Source organism: Schistocerca nitens, chromosome 7 (genome assembly GCF_023898315.1).
Source record: "Schistocerca nitens isolate TAMUIC-IGC-003100 chromosome 7, iqSchNite1.1, whole genome shotgun sequence".
Classification (NCBI taxonomy): Eukaryota; Metazoa; Arthropoda; class Insecta; order Orthoptera; family Acrididae; genus Schistocerca; species Schistocerca nitens.
In genome coordinates, this window is record NC_064620.1 from 178,153,607 (window position 1) to 178,168,657 (window position 15,051).

A 15,051-nucleotide genomic window follows, 5' to 3' on the forward strand; every position below is an offset into this window, starting at 1 on the left:
CGCCGTACCCACACCCTGCCATCGGATCGCCACAGTGCGTACCGTGATTCGTCACTACACATAACGTTTTTTCCACTGTTGAATCGTCCAATCTTTGCGCTCCTTATACCAAGCGAGGCGTCGTTTGGCATTTACCGGTGTAACATGTGGCTTATGACCATGAAATCCGAGTTTTCTCACCATCCCGCCTAACTGCCATAGTACTTGCTATAGATTCTGATGCAATTTTAAATTCCTGTATGGTGGGTTGGATAGATATCTGCCTATTATACATTACAACCCTTTTGAACTGTCGGCGGTCTCTGTCAGTCAACAGAGGAGGTCGGCCTGTAAACTTTGGTGCTGTACGTGTCCCTTCACGTTTCCACTTCACTACCACATCGGAAACAGTGGACCTAGGGATGTTTAGGAGTGTGGAAATCTCGCGTACAGACGTATGTCACAAGTGACACCCAATCACCTGACCACGTTCGAAGTCCGTGAGTTTCGCGGAGCGCCTCATTCTGCTCTCTCACCGTGTCTAATAACTACTGGCAGTAGGTGGCAGCACAATGTGCCTAATATGAAAAACGTGTGTTTTTGGGGGTGTCCGAATACTTTTGATCACATAGTATATATCTCTTAATTCAAAAGTTCCACAACTAAGGTCACAGTTAAAGACTTACAACAATCGGATAAGTCCTCTTGTTACCTCTCGAAAGAGCTCTCTCTGTAAATTGATGATTAAACTACATGAGTTACGGAAGAACGATTAAACATATGATGAAAACTACTTTGTCGAAAACAGTTTCTCAAAAGCAAAAGAGCTGCAAAAGATTCTTGTTCCTTGTAAGTGCTAGATGTCTTCACTGAATATCACCTGTCTGTACACAAACATCCACATAGATGAAGCAACAGAATTCATTAATCACATTCATTAATTATAAAACATAAAACGCTTTCAGAAGCTGAAATTATCGAATTTATTTATTTGCTGGGAAACGATAGTAAATTGTAATTATTTCACTTTCTGTGTCTGTTTAGACATGTATTCAAATGTTCAAGTGGTTATGATGATATCAGTAAATTGATGAAATGTTGTGCAAATGGACTTAGTAATATGCTGAATTACCAATGTAATGAACGATTCCTAAGTTAAGATTTCGAAGACAGACTGAAACAGAGAAGGAAATTATGTTTGCTCAAGGCAAAATCCTTTTCCAAAACACGTTTACTGGATTTACTCTTGCCTGAAAGTCGGACGGTATTATAAAAAGTGGCCGTTTTATAGTATGTTCACTTGACAACGTATACACATGATATGGGAGTAAGCTATTACCAAACGGCACATTGTACTTAACTCGCTCGACTGTAAGTTACAGGTGTCTGGTCCAGAGAAAAAGTATTTTCCACACGCGAATCTTTTGAGTTAGTACCGAGCGCTTCTCTTTAACTCCCATGGTCGTCAACCTCTCTATTTGTATACGTAAATGTTAACGACCATTGGTGATATTTTCATAAATTTTAATTTAGAAGGGTGCAAATAGTAGCATCCGCAAGTTCACTAAAAAATTCTGAAGAATGATGAAACTCTGACTGTCGCGACAACTGTGTCTTTAAGTTTCTGCAAAATTCCAAACAAAAGAAGAAATTGTCGACAGTCGCGACAGAACAAGAAAGAAGGCGACAGATTAGTAACTGAACTAATACTTTAGCACTAAAATCGTGTAGGCCACTGTCTCGGAGCAGGCAACTGATCACGACTCGCGAGCCAACATAGCCCGTAACCTTTCAGCGCGCAAAATCTCGTTATATTGTGGTCGTTATGGTCTATTCCACTTGGCAGTCTTCAAATACGTTACTCTTAATCTGTTGCACGCCTGTTTCAGCTTAATAATTTATGACGAAGGTATCAAGTTGTGGCCCTCACATGGAGGAAAGTTTTACCTTTTGATCACATCAGCTATAATTTCCGTTTTATAGAAACATTAAGTTACAAATGAACGCATCCATGGTGCCGATTTTCAGGTGTCTCCCACTGCTAACATTGTAATATGAGCGAATGACCACATGACATTCAACTCCCCGAATGAAAACAGCGACAGTAGGCCGGCTGTAGGTAGGCTGCAATTTCGAAACTGTGGTACAGCTATGGTCGTAAAGTTATTAAGCACCTTACTCGCCGTCACATATCCTGTGGTTTCCCAACAAAATTACAACAGTCGTTAGAAAGAAAGAAAAAAAAAGACTTTAAACGCAAAGGTTTTGGTTTATGCCTGAACGTTACCGTTATGAATATGAACCATTCACATTTATTTTTATTTTTTCCACTGTACGTTTCGGAAGATTACCTACCCCCACCATCAGATGGGTTTGTCAGTTAATAGGAGTACTTATTTGTTTATTTATAATTGCACTTGGGTCCACGCTAGCCAGATCTATTTGGTCATGGAACGAGTCAGTACGCAGTTTACAGAACGCTGATCAGAAAAATTATAAAGAAATGAATTTAAAAAATAATTGAAAAACGAAAAAAGTGAGAGATTGTACGAATAAATAACACGTTACATAGAGAAGGTCTCAAGTATTGCGATGAACTGTTGTACAGAATAGGGCAGTGGACTACAAAGAAACCTTTAAAATTGGATTTCAGTGCTCGACTACAAAGAAACCTTTAAAATTGGATTTCAGTGCTCGGGGCTTATCATTCAGTTTTATGGTCAACGGCCTTGCATCGTTGAATATACCGTTCTCGTCATATCACCGGTGTTAAACGTCGGGATGAGCCAGTACTTGAATGGGTAGCTCCAGATACGCCAGGTGCTGTTGGGTGCTTTCTGTTTGCTTTTACGGCAAAACGGAATACACTATGTGCCGGCACCGGGTTTCACCTTGTCCCTTCTCTCATCATCATCATTATCATCATCATCATCATCATCACCACCACCACCACCACCACCACCACCTCCACCACCACTACCACCACCTCCACCACCACCACCACTACCATCATCATCATCATCAGCAGCAGCAGCATCCTAGACAAACATGATATCATACTACACACACACACACACACACACACACACACACACACACACACACACACACACACACACTGTAGTTACCTACACTTACCATAAACTTACCTATTGAAAATGAAACCTGCTGAATGGTGCATACGTTTCTGTACAATGCTTAAGGAAGTATTATCCATCATGTACTTATCATTTTTCCTTCTAGTGTTCACTGAATGACTGTTTCCGTTTGTTTTGAATGAGACAATGTTGTCAGTAACAAATTCCGGAATGGTGTGTATACAGGGTGATTTAGCTGCCCTTACCTCTGGCTTTTATGCTACCTGAAACACATTCGAATATCACGCACAAAATTTTGATATTCTCTCGATCGGTGTGTGTAAACGAGTAGTGGGAAAAAAAAGAAAAGAAAAACCTAGGCCTTTTCTGCAGGAATTTTTATGCAATTAAATTTTGTACATGAATACGTTTTCTCTGGAGGCGAAGGTTTTCGAGTTATTCAAGAAAAACGAGTTTTATGATCACTTTTGTATATTTTTCTTGAATAATTAGAAAACTGTTGCCTATAGAGAAAAGAGTAATCCAGTATAAAATTTAACCACACTAAATTTCCTATTTAAAGGTTCTGTTCATTTTTCCTGTAGGTCTAATAGTTTTCAGATATTGGACAAGAGAATGTGAATATCTTGCACGTGATCTCTGAAGGTGATGTGGGTCGTATAAAAACCAGCAGTAGGGGTAGCTGAATCATGCTGTATTTACGGAGAGGACAGAGTAAGGATTCCGAGACACTTTTACAATAGTCTACACGTAGTTCGCGAACTTACCCCGGAGACTAGTCAGACTGTCCTTTCCTCGGCTAGGAATATTATTGGTGAGTGCACAGGGTTGCCCCAAAATACAGCGCCATACGAAGTGATAGAGTGAAAGTAAGCAAAGAAAGCAAGCCCTCGCTTTTCACTGCCTAAGACAATTGAGATCATTCTTGTAGTGAAGATAGCGGCCTTCACTTTGTCTGAATAACTATTGAGCTGTAATCATATATGTAAAAAAAAGTTATCATGAAGGTGTCAATATTTTTATCTATAAGAATGGGAAACTCATCCAAATTTCGCTGTTTGGACGAAGCTGTTCACAAGTGATAATCTCAGAAGGGTTAATCAATAAATATATAACCAATTAGGCAAGAGTTCACTGATTGCTGAAGCTGAATCAGCTGCGTGCTGATAGCAGAAAGAAAAGTAGTACTTTCTGCTAGTGTCGAAAGGGGGTTTGGATATCTACATCTGCATACATACATCACAAACCACCGCACGGTGCGTGATGAAGCGTGACTTGTACCACTACTAGCCATTTCCTTTGCTGTACCGCTCCCAAATACAGCGAAGGAAAAAGACTGTCTACGAGGGTCATTCCGAAAGTAATCCGTCCTATTTCTTTATTCATGGAAACTACAGGAGATACATAAATCAGAACAGCACAGCAACTACAGACTGTCATTCTGCATAGTCACCACCATTCTTTACGCTCTTTTGCCAAGGATGAACCAAAGCCTGCATGCCGAGCTGGTAAAAATCGGAACCAACTTAGGCCAACCACTTTCTTACAGTTTTGACTACAGCATCCGAGTCTTAAAAATGTTCGCCACGTAGTCCATCTTTCAGAGGCCCAAAGAGATGGAAGTCCGAAGGCACTAAATCTGGAGTGTACGGTGGATGTCGTAAGACAGTCTAGCCGAATTTTGCATTACGTTGCGTGGTCGCAAAACTGGTTTGGGACTTAGCGTTATCATGTTGCAGCTGGAAATTCGGGCATTCAGCTTAGTGTCGTCTTGTAGAGGGCTGAATTGACAGTTTCTCCAGGCCATCCAAAAGAACCTCACACTGGCTATCCCAGAAGACTTTGCACTTCACTTTGCCCACATATGACTGTGTCTTGAATTCCTTCTTTGGCGGAGAATTCGCATGTCGCCATTCCATGGAGTGTCTTTTTGGATTTCGGCTCGTTGTGCTGACACCTACGTCTTATCTCCAAATTACGATGCTATTCAGAAAATTGTCACCTTCGGCTTCATATTGGTCCAGCAGTTCCCGATAAATTTCCATTCGATGAGTTTTTTATTCTTCTGTAAGCATCCTCGGAACTCATTTTGCACAAACATTGCGATAGCCAAGATGTTCCAACATTGTTTTCAAGGCATTGCAGGCGACATTCAGCGTTGCACACAATTGTCTGGTAGTTATCTGCCGGTTAGCACGCATGAGTCGATCAAGACACTTTTCATTGCGAGGGATGACAGCTGTGCAGGGTCGACCGGGCTGTAGAGGGTCGGGCACACCCACTTCATCATTCGAAAATGCCGCAGCCATCGCCTCACGTTTCTCACGTCTATTGTATCGTCTCCATGGATTTCAATCGGCGCAGTTTCTTCAGCAGTGAGGAATTCAATCACACATCGCTGTTTTATACGCGCGTCCATATCAAACTCCTCTGCTGGCGCCATCTGCTGCAGAGCAATGGAACCACCTGCAAATGAAAGAAGAAGGTTCAAACATTAGCACTACACCAACGACATCTGACGCAGACATCCAAAGTCACCACAAAAAATAGGAGGCATCACTTTCGGAACGACCCCTCGTATATGCGTCCGTACGAGCCCTAATTTCTCTTACCTTGTTTTTGTTGCTCTTACGGGAAATGTACGTTGGCGGCACTAGAGCTTTTCTGCTGTCAACTTGAAACGCAATTTCTCTGAATTTTCGCAATACTCGTTCGCGAAGAGTGTGTAGTTTTCCCTCCAGGGATTACCATTTGAGTTTACGAAGCGTCTCCACAATACTCGCGTTTTGATCGAATCTACCGGTAACAAATCTAGTAGCTCGCATCTCTATTGCTTCGATGTCTTCCTTCAGTCCGATTGATCACTACTCAAGAATAGGTCACACTAATGTTGTATACGCTGTCTCTCCCTTACATATGAACCACACTTTCACAAAATTCTCCCGGTGAACCGAAGTGGAGCACTCGCCGTCCCTAGTACCGTCTTTACGCGCTCGTTCCATTTCATATCGCTTTTCTACGTTACGCCTGGATATTTAAAAGACGTGACTGCCTCAAGCAGCACACTGCTAACGGTGTATTAGAATGTTATAGGATTATTTTTGCTACTCATGCTCATTGTTGTTGTGGTCTTCAGTCCAGAGACTGGTTTGATGCAGCTCTCCATGCTACTCTATCCTGTGCAAGCTTCTTCATCTCCCAGTACCTACAGCAACCTACATCCTTCTGAATATGCTTAGTGTATTCATCTCTTGGTCTCCCTCTACGATTTTTACCCTCCACACTGCCCTCCAATACTAAACTGGTGATCCCTTGAAGCCTCGGAATATGCCCTACCAACAGATACCTTCTTCTAGTCAAGTTGTACCACAAACTTCTCTTCTCTCCAATTCTATTGAATACCTCCTAATTAGTTACGTGATCTACCCATCTAATCTTCAGAATTCTTCTGTAGCACTACATTTCGAAAGTTTCTATTCTCTAGTTTAAACTATTTGTCGTTCGTGTTTCACTTCCATAGAAAGCTACACTCCACACAAATACTTCCAGAAAAAACTTCCTGACACTTAAATCTATACTCGACGTTAATAAACTTTTCTTCTTCAGAAACGCCTTCCTTTCCATTACCAGTCCACATTTTATATCTTCTCTACTTTGAGCATCATCAGTTATTTTGCTGCACAAATAGCAAAGCTCATCTACTACTTTGTGTGTCTCGTTTCGTAATCAAATTCCCTCAGCATCACCCTATTTAATTCGACTACATTCCATTATCCTCGTTTTGCTTTTGTTGATGTTTATCTTATATCCTCCTTTCAAGACACTGTCCATTCCGTTCAGCTGCTCTTCCAGGTACTTTGTCGTCTCTGACAGAATTACAGTGTCATTATCTTACATTTTTCTACATTCATAGCTAGCTGCAATTCACTAAACCAAATAGAGATTTTGATTGCGTGATCTTTAATTTTTCTACAGTCACTCAAGTTCGACACATTCCCGTACACTAGAGATTGCTGCTCATCCTCTCCGTCACATCATTTAAGTGTACACAGAATAACAGTGGTCTTGTCACACTTCGCTAGGCCAATCGTGAGGATATCATTGTCTCTTATGGTACTTGGTACAGTAAATTCTGCTGCTCTCCTCGGAGGTTATGTGAGGTAAAACATACAGGTAACTGCCGCCGCCGTCTCTCTTGAAACGTTGACGAGGATGTAAGAATTAAATTCCTTCTCCGGGCTAAGTGTTGTCTCTAGTCATTACATCTCAGTTACTGGTGCTGCGGGCTCTCCCGCGGCGAGTGTGAGCGGACGGTCAGCCAGTGGCCAGTGACCGAGGTTAGCTAATGACCACCCCCGGCAGCTGGTGAAATATTTGTCGGCGCAAGTGGAGCGGCACGCCGAGAGGGCGCAACAAAAAATTCCAGATTCGCGACGGGATGAGCCAAAAAGGAAGAACGCGGATGGCTCGCGAGCCGTATCCGATGCTGGGCGGTTGCCTCTGTCTGCTTGTGCGGGCGCGGGCGCTGGCGGCGGCAGCGTGCGAGTGGGCGGTAATGGCGGCCCGCAGCGCGAACACAGGGGAGCGATTAACGTGAGCTGTGTCTGCGTAACCTTGTGGCCAGGTCCTTACAACGGGACGCCTAGCTTACATGGAACAAGGGACCGCCCGACTGCCCATTTTCTTCATTGGTCATTGCCCAGGTATCAACTGCCGGAAGCAGCACAACCAAGTCCTAAAAACAATCATACAATCGTCCGTTCGAAAGTCGTTGGTACCAAATTCTGTTTCATTTGCATTTACATTCCATAATTAAAAACAAATTGAAATAATAATTTACAAATATTCAGTCCAGTTTTTTAATAAAATATTGAAATGTCTCTGTGCAGTCGTTTCAGAGACGCTCGTCTCACTGGATTCTGTGCATCCTATCTGTCCACCGACTGATTGCGGTTTAATTTATTAACTCTCCCAGAAAGACTGAGCAATCAAACTAAGGCTTACTAAATGATATTATGTTCGATTTTTTTGTGTTCCATAGGAAATCATGTCCTGTATTTATTACGTCTTTCCCTTCAGCTTACCCTATGTGTGCGTGAATGTGACTGAATGAGTGTTTTTACGAGTGGTTTCGGGTTTCTTTTGTGGGGAAAAGTTGGTTGTCGTCTGCCAGGAGCAGGTGATGTTTGCTTCTCGTTTGGACGGTAGCACAGGATGACCAACTTAGGATCCCAGTACCTGGACACAGAGGTTTACCTCTTTTACTCTGAGGTTGGTTTGTCTGTCAGGTTGGTGGCGGAAGCCTACCCCTCTGGCAGCTTCCGTTGCACCGGTAGTTAGGCGAAGCTCAGTGGAGGAAGGACACACTGCAGCTAGCCGTTGGCGAGTACAGTTCGTAGCTCCTACAGAGGGTTTGTGCTGAGAGGAAGTAGGTCGAATTAGAACTTCCCTATGTTAAATTCATGGCATATCTAAGTACTTCAGCTTAACTGAAGCGTGTATAGTTGTGTATTTTCGGAATGTGGCATAATTATTTTGTTAAAAATCGGCGATGATGGTGGTTGAAATTAAAGGTGTGGAAGTTGCTTTGTTGCTTTCGGACGGTCGGGGATATGTAGGTGGAATGATTGAATTATTGTGTTCCACTTCCGTTTTATGTGTTTTTCCTTTTTAATTGCGCGATTCTACAAATTTTTTGCGAATTATTTAGCTAAACTTTTTTTATTCAGGCACCGGTCATGTGTTTCATAGGATGTGCATCAAATTCAGTAATGAAATAAATGTGCTACGTAAAAGATAAACTCTGCGTCCTTTATCTTTCTCATTGGTGCCAGTTTTCAAATTAATTTTCTATTCCCTAATTTTTTTTATATACGACATACAACGCTATTCATCTTGTTGGTTTCTTTAAAAAATTGCATTCTTATAATTAAATTTTTAATTTAATTGAACTCATAATTTCCAGTTCGGTCTTTTCTTAATTGCTAGGAAGGGCTTGGGCTGGTGGAGACCCTGTAATTTTTAAATTTGTAATTGTCCGTGTGATAATTTCCAGTTCGGTCTTTTCTTAATTGCTAGGAAGGGCTTGGGCTGGTGGTGACCCTGTAATTTTTAAATTTGTAATTGTCCTTGTGAGGTGGCTTAACCATAAATTGCGCACAAGGGTTATATCTCCATTATTCTGGGTATGTAATGTATGTCGAGCTTTGGCTAGGATCCGTTTACAGTTCTACATACATACTTTACAATATCTTTCTATTGTTGTTGCATTAAAATAAATTAAAATTTGTTAGACATGCTGAATGCCTTATTACGTAACGAGAAAGTTACGGACATCAATAATACTGTTCAGTTTCTACAATAGAGAAACTATTTTGATAACTTTAAATGCAAACATTTTTAGGTTAGGCTTTAACGTGACTGTTACTGACATTAAATGAAACAACAAGTTTACTGTTACCAGTCACCGGTGACTGGTAACAGTAAACTTGTTGTTTCATTTAATTTAACTATTTTGATAATTTTTCACACTTTCTCTTATATAATAGAAGCCAGCCCTGTAACATAAGTGTAATACGAGGGATGTCCAGTAAGTAATGCAACACTTTTTATCTGAAAACAGTTTGGTTTTATTCATGATTCCGATATATCATGTTGTTCCCCACTCTTTTGGCTACAAAATCCTGTTTTTGAACATAATCTCCTTTCAGTGCGACGGCCTGACGCCACACAATTGGGAGCGCCTCTATGCGCGCATAGTACCATTATACTCGTCGACGTCGAAGATACCCTGCTGCATGAATAGCCTCCCCAATCATCCCGATACCGCTTCCCGCGGAGTGCATCCTTCATTGGGCCAGACAGATGGAAGTCGGAAGGTACGAGATTCGAGCTGTAGGGTGGACCCAGAAGAATAGTCCAGTGAAGTTCCGTGAGCTCCACTCAGGTACGCAGACTTGTGTGACGCCTTGCGGTGTCATGGAGGAGGAGGAGGAGGAGGAAGTTTGCGTTCTTTTGTGGCGACGAACACACTGAAATCGTTTCTTCAGTTTTCTTCAGGATTGATCGTTGCACCACGAGGAAACACATCAAACGGAATAACCCCTTCAGAGTGCAAGAACACCGTCGCTATGACTTTCCCGGCTTCCTCGGAGGAGAGGTAGTCTGGCGCCACCCCATGGATTGCCTTTTTGTCACCGATGCCAAGTGATGAAGCCCTCTTTCGTCAGTTGTGTCGATGTTGGACAAAAACTTGTCACCATTAACTTCGTAACGCGCAAGAGACTCCGCACAGACGGTCCTTCCTTTGTCGTCCGTTAGGTGGCGAGGAAAGCGACGAGCACACACCGTTGAGTACACCAACTGGTGGACGGTTGCGTCAATACTATCAACAGAGACGTCTAGTTGTGCAGCGAGAATGTCCGCACGTTCCAACATTGCAGAAGTCACAGCTGTGCGCGACCGGCCGCTATGCGGGAGATCGGACACGTTTGCGCGACCTTGTTGCGAGAATGGCAGACGTCTCGCACAGTGATTGAACCCGCTTTTGTTCACTGCCAGGTCTCAGTAGAGAGTAAGTGCCTATGATTATCTGCTTGGAACGCGCTTCCATTACAAACGCCATTATGAAGGCTACGTATAGCGCGGCCACTTTTCGGAATTTCATGAAACTATAGGGGCTGAAGCTGGAATAATCCACGATGTCCCACAATGAATTTCGCATTTTTTCAACCGAAACTGGCCGAGAAAAAAGAATGTGTTGCATTACTTATTGAACGCTCCTCGTATATTTTCTTATTCCGTTTGTAAATGATGACTTTCGCTTTTTATGCCCTGTAGTCTTTTCTAAAATTACAAAAATAATTTAGAAAAATTAAGGTTTTTCCAAATGTGAATACATGTTCCAAGGCATAATATGGTTATGTACCTAGGAACAAATATTTTGTTGAAAATAAGAGCGTTGCTGTATTGTCAGTGCTGTATTTAATCGTCTGTCTCCTGCATTATTACTCCACTAAACACCAAGTACTATAAATACCAGTTACACGTTAAATACGTCTTGAAATAAAAGCTACCTTACACTAACACAGCCGGCCGGAGTGACCGAGCGGTTAAAGGCGCTACAGTCTGGAACCGCACTGCTGCTACGGTCGCAGGTTCGAATCCTGCCTCGGGCATGGATGTGTGTGATGTCCTTAGGTTAGTTAGGTTTAAGTAGTTCTAAGTTCTAGGGGACTGATGACCGCAGCAGTTAAGTCCCATAGTGCTCAGAGCCATTTGAACAAACCATTTTTAATACTAACACAAATTTCAGTGTGCAAGACAGATAAAATTGTGAAGATAATAAACTCAGTTCATTTGCAAGCATCACATGTTCCATGGCAAAAGACCTCCTCCTGTATCAGGGTACAAGATGGTGATTCCCCTGCAGTTATTTACATCTATTCTGTGTCCCCTCATTTCTAGCGAGCGAATTAACGTATTTTTCCAATATTCTGGGCTTTGTTCTGTTTGACAAATAACCTGCTTGATTTTTTTATTTCTTTTGTGGTGTTTGAGCCTGATGATTGAAAGATTTCTGCTGTTATTCTATCTTCCCCTGACACATTATTACTTTTGAGATTTTTGGTTTGTCTAGCAATTTCGTTTTCATCTAGCGGTAATGAATTTCGGTTAGTGTCCTCAGGTCTTTGTATTGGGAATCTTTGTGTCGGTCCTGGACAGTAAGTAGTTTTTGAAATATCTGGCAAGTTTCTTTGATTGTTTAGAGCCAATTGCCCACTTTCCTTCTTGAAGCAGAGGCTTCTACTTAGTTTTTTTCGTTCTTCTTTCTGATACTGCTACGCTTCTTGTGTGTTCCAATGCTGTGAGTGTTAATTTCTCATTCCAATATGTGTCTCATCTGTTTCATCATCTCAGTTACTTACTATCACTTCCTGTCTGGTGAATTCTACGTTCATCTATCTACCTTCACAGTGTTTTAAAGAAAACAATGGTCGAGCATTTTGAGTGGTGGTGGTACTCAACGAAGCAAGAAAAGCAAGCCCAGTGAACACGGGCCCGGCAACGCATACTTCCTGAACCATTAACACTTGTCCACAGAACGGACTGAAAGACGTATCGTTGCATTAAGCCTCTGTTAACATGATCAATAGAACGTATTGATGACACACTGTATCACAGTACCCGAGGTACACGTTCGAGCAGTGGGTGGTCTGTAGTCAGGCGCGTGATTTGAATTGTCTTGTACTGTGGTTATAACACTACTTTCTGCTACTGCTATACCATAACCTCGAAACTGGAGGCAATTTGCAAATCATAATTATTTTGTTAGAGTGATAATGGTATAAAGCAGCAGAGCAGTGTTACCCTCCGAGAGGTATTTTGTTATGTTGACCGTGTTGTACCTAACGGGGGTGCCTTATCGGAAATGAGTCAGAATTACGTAAATATTTGAACAGTACGAACAAAATTTTGCCTATCTGCACTGTTTAATTGATAAAGAAAACGGTCGCCAGCCTTACTAGGCAAGAGAATGATTAACATTCTCGTTCAAGAAAATAGTTATTAGTAACTTTAATGGATAAACACAACCTATACTTGGCCACACGCGAGTGCAATGAACTCTGACACATACATATGTTTTAAGATTGAAGCTAACAACTGGAGCAGCACAAACTATTTGCAAAATTATAAGAGATACCGAAACACCCTATTACTTTCAGGCTTTAAAGAAATTATGTTTTTTATAATTCGTGGTCTTTCCGTTAATTGTTACCGAGTATTAGCACAATAGACAAACTGTGGATCCTTTTATACTATTAATATGCACTTCTAATACACAAGAGACACAAACACTTAGCAAACATGAGTATATAACGTTTCATAACTGCAGCTTTCCACTTTTACTACAGTGAGACACAAAATTAACATATATGTAAGATACTGACTCACTTTCTGCGATTTACAACAGGCAGTAATGTGATCATTTACTTTATAAGCCTCAGTCTTAAGAACTTTTAATTTTGAAGTTGGCAACAACACATTAATAAGCAATTTTACTTGGAAAATTATTTTCAGCAAGCATTCTTGACTTTAACTCACTCTCTTGCCACATTAACTTTAACTTTCTCTTTACTACGTTCAAGAGGCATTAATTAGAAAACTGGGTTTTAATGTACTTTCAGTAAGGACACTCGGTAATCACTTTAGTTCAAACGGAGAGGAACCTGAGAGGTGTTATGATGAGGAGAAAAATCAAGGTTGGTATATAAATTCAGATATAAATTACCTTATATTTGAGCACGCTAACACATCCAGTAAGCTGATCCTTCACTGTACATCATTTTAATATTACGTTACAGTGATTGCGCAACGTGGTGGCAACTGCATGTTGGTAGGTAGAATTGCAGGTTGAATTGCTGGACTCAGTCATTTCTTGGTGGCGATGATAGATACAAATTCCAGAATAATTCCAGCTATTTATCCATCCATCCGAGGCATTGGAAAGTTGCAGAAAAAGCCTCTTTCGGAACCAGCACGATATGCAACATTTACATGACAGTGCACAGTTTGGTAGCTCGTCCCCGACTCGTAGCTCGTCCCCGACTGACTATCAGTTCCACCTTTTCTACCTAGGCCAACAACAATTTGCGCGCGCTACACAGTTCCGTTCCCGAGGGAAACCACTACACCTTTTACGTACAAACTAACTAAGAACCCAAGTGAGGATCAGCAGTTTACATAACAGTAACCAAATACATTAGATAAAACAGAACATTTGCACATATTGACATTTCTAAAAAAATTATTCACACAGAAATTACAATTACATACAGTAAATTTTGTTCTCTCCAAATGGGACAAAGAATTTAAATGGCAGATACACTACTTTGCATTGAACCAAAACATGACGTCAAAGTTTGTACAAAGAAAGGAGTATACAATTTTGTGTTATCTATTCAATCAAACACATTTACAGAAGCACAGCAATGTAACATTAAATGAAACAAAAGCAAAATAAATCAGTACAGCATTAGAGCTATGGTGTTACATGGTCTCTGAAAACTTCCTTTCTCTGCTGTGAAGGATAAGGACTCCAAATAGTGCAGAAATAGTCTGTAATACTGGTACAGCCGCATCTTGGTGTGCGATTTCTGATATAGATGCAAAAAGACTTTCCCAGAACCGTTACACCAAGTCTTAAGCCTTCCATCCGCCTTCCCTACGAAAAAATTTACGTAGTCGTCCTGCTCCTTAGTATGTCGCATTGCTTCTTAGTATGTTACGTGCTGCGAACCTTCACAACGTATTTTGTAGTCGAAAGCAACAAGGTTAAAAAATTTCTTGGGAAAACATTTCAGTTAGCACGCTGGTGTTAATGGTGTTATTTTTATGCAGATGAAATATAACGTTGGTTCGCTCCGTGGTTTCGAGCAAATGGTAAATTTTCGCTAAACGTTGAATATAATCTGTAACGTATTTACCGAGGGAATTATGGAATCAACAGTGGAAGATATACGTCATTGCACTGAGAATGGAAGGTGAAGCTGGTACCTGGGGAATGAGGATTGGGCAGAAGTGCGAGATATAAGCTGACTTCGAAAGGGAGTTTTTGAAACAGTATTGGTCTCCATGAAAGACAAATTATGTTCAACACAGCTTATAACAACGTAGAAGGTTTGATAGAGGATTCAACCAGAACCTAGATAAGTTCTTCCAGGATTATTACAGAAGAAACCTGTACTTAGGGGAACTAATCAAGGCAGAGGTGATAGTTTCATAATCACATGTAAACTACCAGTAGCAGTTCAGAAAACATCACTGGCAATTCCCAAGGAAGATGCAGAAGCAATAACTTCAGCCTGGGGACAACTAGGAATGTTGTATGAACAACGAGGAACAGAAGAAGGCAAACATGTTAGAAGAGTACAAAAGGAAGGAAAGGACGCAGTTATCTACTTTAAAGGAAGAA

General features: G+C 41.2%; 1 protein-coding gene across 2 annotated transcripts in view; it reads left to right on the forward strand.

Moving 5' to 3' along the window:
* LOC126195163 (autophagy-related protein 16-1-like) overlaps positions 1–15,051 on the forward strand; it is a 651,919-nt gene that overhangs the window by 77,957 nt on the left and 558,911 nt on the right. The window contains exon 1 of one of the 2 annotated variants that reach the window (XM_049933674.1): positions 9,932–10,023. The exons of the other annotated variant lie outside the window; for it this stretch is intronic. The gene's annotated coding sequence lies outside the window, so the exon portion shown is untranslated. Of the gene's footprint in view, positions 1–9,931; positions 10,024–15,051 lie in introns of those variants that run through there. 2 annotated transcript variants of the gene reach the window in all.